The sequence below is a fragment of the Scyliorhinus torazame genome, chromosome 8 (genome assembly GCF_047496885.1).
Source record: "Scyliorhinus torazame isolate Kashiwa2021f chromosome 8, sScyTor2.1, whole genome shotgun sequence".
NCBI classification, from domain to species: Eukaryota; Metazoa; Chordata; class Chondrichthyes; order Carcharhiniformes; family Scyliorhinidae; genus Scyliorhinus; species Scyliorhinus torazame.
The window spans coordinates 92,317,629-92,323,469 of NC_092714.1; positions in this window are offsets into that span (position 1 = coordinate 92,317,629).

Below are 5,841 nucleotides of genomic sequence, written 5' to 3' on the forward strand. Positions count from 1 at the left end.
TAGCCACTTTCGTATGCTTTGCCAAACCTCTGCCCAAGGAGATGAGTTTTATAGAAATGCACCATGGCGTAATGTTTTTTTTATTAACCTCAGCTCCCGAAGCCGCCCATTATAACTGCAACCCCAGTGGCCTGATTTTTATTATTTTGTTTTGGTTTTCTTTGACTCAACCTCACTAGCAATTGATCTGGCCCACTCCCTGGTCGCTCATCTTTCCCAACTGAGCTTAACTTGGTACTGGTCCTCTTTAAGCACTGTCCAACACATGGAACTGACAGGCTATGCACTGCCATCTCACCAGGAGGAACCAGTCTGCTTACCAGCTTTTTATCTGAGCACTAGCCCAGTGCTGTGTCGCCAAAAGGTTTCTTTACAGTCAGCACTGTGTTTTCAACACTCTGCAACGCTGCAACTTTGTTGCAGGCTGACCAAAACCTCCGAGCATCATCTTATACCATGTAGCACAATTGAAGGCCGTTCACTCTGCCATGCCTATACGTAATCTTGCTATCACCTGTCTGACCACTACTGATCACCATATTGTGTTATTAGTCATCAGTACCTTGGACTTATTTAGTGTACAAGACACCAGTCACTCATGCTATGGATTCACATACAAATACTGGACACAAGAAAACAGTTCTACATTGGTATAAAGCTTGAAGGCAACAGAGCTGGGAGTGTTCTGTTCAAAGCAGAAGTGAAACGAAGACTGGGTCACATGACATTTTCCTTCTCGCGATATTTTTCGGATATCCCTTTAAAGCATATCACAATGGTTGAGGGGGGGGGAGGATAAGAACACCATGTTTCAACTATGTCTGGTGAGATTCCATATCAATGGTAATTAAAATTATTAATTTTTTAATTAATTCTTTCATTAAAATAGAAATTCCATGACATCCTGTAGGCATTTACAGTATTTGAGTTAGGGCAAACCTATTTTGTAACCAATCTAAAGTGTAATGTATTTGTAACTAGCATGCTTTTAACTTATTCTGCCTTTCAGCATAAATATACAATACAGGTTGGAAAGTTGAGTTATCGTCAATCTACTAATTAACTTAATTCATACATGCAGATCAGTTCAATTCACATTCTTCAGTAATATATTCTTCGTCTTGGCATAAATCAACATATTCTCCAACATTCATACTTCAGATTACAGTTGTAGATTTTGAATTATGGGCAAGATTAATTTTAATTTATGCATCCAAAAATCAATGAGGTCAGCACAGTAAAGAGGTACCTTTTAGAACTATCCAGTTATCTTGGAAATTTTTGATATTTGGCCCCCTTAATTAGTGCTGGCACACAGGGGAGCAAAGATACAAAAGTTAAAGTTAGTACACGGGAGATTTAACAGAGCCCAACACTTAATTAGAATGAAGGCAAAAGAAAATAATTCTACCTTAAAATAGTACAATGTGGTAAGAATGATTTTGTTTTGTGTTTCTTGTGTTTCTTTTTACGATAAATAGATTAACGCCTGCTTAAAAATACATGCAAAACCATTTCTTGGTAGTGCAGAACTTGAGTATTGCTCAAATGAGAGACTTGTTGCTCAAGCTATTCATCTTGCAATCATTGGGGCAATCGCAGGAATGCAACCACATCAATTTATACTACAGGTGATGAGGGATCTATTCAGTTAGAGCCTATTGTTCCCATCAGCACCCTTTGCTCCTGCAATGTAAATTATTGTGATGGTTTGAAATTTGACATTCTTGCATTTGTCCAAATGGTGTAAGACAAAAAGCTTCAGCAACATGTCTTACTTGTCAGCAACAATTCGAAAGGGTTTTTATGTGAAATTCACAGAAGATGCTTTCAAGATGCTTTTTTATCGCACTTTCCAATATTGAGGAACAACCCAAGGTGCTTCATAGGTCGGGTATAGCAAATATGAATGCCAAGTTAAAGGAGGGAAGATTAGGAGGGCTGAATAAAAGCTTTGTCAAAGAGAGGGTTTTATAAAAGTGCCTTTTAAATAAAAATAGAGGAAAACAAAGTGAAAAGTTGTGAGGCAGCAATTCTAATGTGGCCAGGCCGCTGAAGGGATGGTTTTCATTGACGGGATTGCACCGGAGGCCGGATGCAGTCATGTAGTGACAGGGCCTGCAGAAAAGCATCAACCTCAGGATAAAAAAATAAGAATTTTACTTCAGAGATGTCATTGTATGCCGACTTAAACATTTCAGCGAACTTTAATTGTTGGATAACATGTGAGAGGTTATTAATTCTGCAAAGGAAATATTCATCGCAGGTTGACACTTTTAATTGCAAAAAAGTCCTAGAAGCAACTCAATGGTACAATGCAAGATTTCATTTGGTATAGTTATAATTTTTAGATTGATTAAAACTGTAAGATTATGAACTCAGACTGGTCATTGGAAAAAACAATTTGTTCCACAAGGAAAATTATTAGTACTGAAGGATAAACAAATTAAGTTCTCTTTTTATAAAGCTACATTTTAGTTTTCATTTCATTACATAACGCAGAACTCTATGGATTGTCACAGGGAATAATGGAAATGTATAAAAATGAGGTATTTGTAATGAGCACAGAACTTTTTAAAAACCAAAGTTATTGATCTCAGAACTGTAGCATGTTTTGAATTCCCAAGTAACAAATGATTTGTACAATTGAAGTATTAGTCAGAGTCCCATGTACTCAATAAAATATAACATTTTAATAATAATAATCTTTATTGTCACAAGTAGGCTTACATTAACACTGCAATGAAGTTACTGTGAAAAGCCCCTAGTTGTGACATTCCAGCGCCTGTTCGGTTACACGGAGGGAGAATTCAGAATGTCCAAATTACCTAACAGCACATCTTTCGGGACTTGTGGGAGGAAACCGGAGCACCCGGAGGAAACCCACGCAGGCATGGGGAGAACATACAGACTCCGCACAGACAGTGACCCAAGCCTGGAAAACGAACCTGGGACCCTGGTGCTGTGAACAAACAGTACAACCACTATTTTATCCAATGTTCATAGAACCTTATTGAAATCATTACACTTGCAATAGTATTTGCACTTAAAACGGTAATGTGCTTCATTCATTAATTTTGATTAAGTTCCACCATTACTCATCATTTTTCAATGCCTTCCATCATCCTGAAGTTTGACAAACAAAACTCCACATGCTTTAATTTCCCCATGGATCCCAGACTCAATCTGGTTCACATCTGGCTTCTATGGATACAAATAGTAAATGCATGTTAATTTAACTGGAGTTGGACAATCAACAGCATTAAAGGGAAGACTCCGGCAACAGGCAGAAACTTTCTTAATTTTAAATCCAATATTCTCATATGCCTCTGAGTGATGCTTTATCATTCAAATTCGCTACTCCCAGATTTTTCTCTCTTCCACAATCACGAACGTGCCTATACTTTCCTCAGAATGTCCAAGTTACCTAACAGCACATCTTTCGGGACTTGTGGGAGGAAACCGGAGCACCCGGAGGAAACTCACACAGACACTGGGAGAACGTGCAGACGCCGCTTCATTATCACTTTATTGAAGTATTGCCCAGTCTCACACTCACTTTCTCGAAATGTAAACAAAAAATTCCAATTAACGGCAATTTATCGTGGCCAATGCACCTATCCTGCACATCTTTGGGTTGTGGGAGGAGACCCACGCAGACACACGGAGAATGTGCAAAGGACAGTGACCCAGGGCCGAGATTGAACCTGGGTCCTCGGTGCCGTGAGACAGCAGTGCTAACGACTGCACCACCATGCCGCCGATCACTTTCAATACTTAAATCATTGCATTTGTTCTGTTATTACCACTGTTCCAGGGAAATCCTCCTCAAACTCCAATTCATAGGTTCCCTCCCACCCCCCATTACTGCTCTTCCAATTATAAATTCCCTCTCTCCCACGATCGCTGCTCCGGTTCCTGCAATCACAGATTTCCTTCCTCTCACACTTGCTGCTCACCCAGAGACAGCATCTCTGCTTGGAGGAGCAACAGTGGGTAGGAAGGAGCCTGTGGATGGAAAAACTAGAGCAGCGGTCATTGGGAGAGATAGAGCTGTGATGGGCAAACAGCTCCTCACCAATTCTGTTTCTCTAATGCTCACTGTTTCTCCAATCACAACTCGGCATTCTTTTCCCATTTATAACTAGGCACTTGCACCCACAATTGTTTGGGTGACAGAGGAGCAATCATGTACGTCAAATGCAGAGAGGTAATTATTCTTGATTTTATTCAGTCCTTTCTTCCAATTTCTACAGACTGTTTGAGGGAGAATTTGCTTGTTGCCCCCATGTATTTTGAACCATGATCAGTATCACACGGAAATAAACACTGTTTAAGAATAATTTTCCACGACTTCCGGTTGCAGCTATGCAGAGCTAAGTCGCACGTTCGGCAGTTCCCGCTAGAAACGGACTTTTGGGCTCTTTTTAGAGCCCATAACGGCGCTTACTCAACGTTTCCTGGTGTGGGAAGGAGATAGCAACATTCCCCTAATAGTGTATGGCTTGGACCAGGAGTGGGGCGACCAACAAAATGGCAGTGAAGCACAAGAAGGTGCGAGGGAGGAAGACTAAGATGGCAGCGGGTGGAGACCAGGCAGCGTGGATGCAGTGGGCGCAGGAGCAGCAGGAGTTTCTTCAGCGCTGCTTTAGGGAGCTGAAAGCGGATCTGCTGGAGCCGATAAAGGCGTCAATCGATAAGCTGCTGGAGATCCAGAAGGCCCAAGGGGCGGCAATCCGGGATGTCCGGCAAAAGGTCTCGGAGAACGAAGATGAGATCCTAGGCCTAGCGGTGAAGGTGGAGGCGCACGAGGCGCTCCATAAAAAATGGCAGGAGAGGTTTGAGGAGATGGAGAATCGGTCGAGGCGGAAGAATCTGCGGATCTTGGGCCTCCTGGAGGGACTGGAGGGGTCGGACGTGGGGGCCTACGTGGTCACCATGCTCAATTCGCTGATGGGAGCAGGGTCCTTCCAGGTGCCCCTGGAGCTGGAGGGGGCCCACCAAGTGCTGGCGAGGAGGCCCAGGCCCAAAGAGCAGCCGCGGGCGGTGCTGGTACGGTTCCACCGGTTTGCTGATCGGGAGTGCGTGCTAAGGTGGGCCAAGAAGGAGCGGAGCAGCAGGTGGGAGAACGCAGAGATCCGGATCTACCAAGATTGGAGCGCGGAGGTGGCGAAGAAGAGGGCCGGGTACAATCGGGCGAAGGCGGTGCTGCACAGGAGGGGGGTGAAGTTCGGCATGCTGCAACCGGCGCGTCTGTGGGTCACGTAGAAGGACCAACATCATTATTTTGAGTCCCCGGAGGAGGCGTGGGCCTTTGTCCAGGCCGAAAAATTGGACTCGGACTGAGGGTCTGGGGGCTGCGGTGAAGGGATGGTTGTGTTGTATTTGAGGGCGGGTTCTTTGTTCATTGTTGGTTCTTTGTTTTTCGGGGGTTGGTTAGGCACTGTTTCGGTTGGGTCCGCCGGGTGGGCTCTTGGAGGGGGGCAGGTAAACAGCTTGGGGGGTTGATGTCTGGCAGGGGGGATGGGGCCACGCGGGGGGCGGTGAGGCCTGAGTTGGGGGCAAGGGGACCGGGCCTGTAAAGGGAGCTGCGCCAGAGGAGGCGGGACAAGTGGAAAGCGTGGGATTTTCCCCGTGCTAAGGGCTGAAGGGGGCAGGGCCGGAGCTGGGAAGCGCGGGCTTTTTCCCGCGCTGGGAGTGGAAGGGGGAGGGAGAGAGCCTGCTGGTGGGCAATGGGGGGGGGGGGAGAAAGTTCCACACTGGGAGGGGTAGAGGGAGTGGAGGGAGTGGCCGGGGTCAGTAGGAGTCGGCTGCCTTATGGGAGTGCAATGGGGGGAGCAA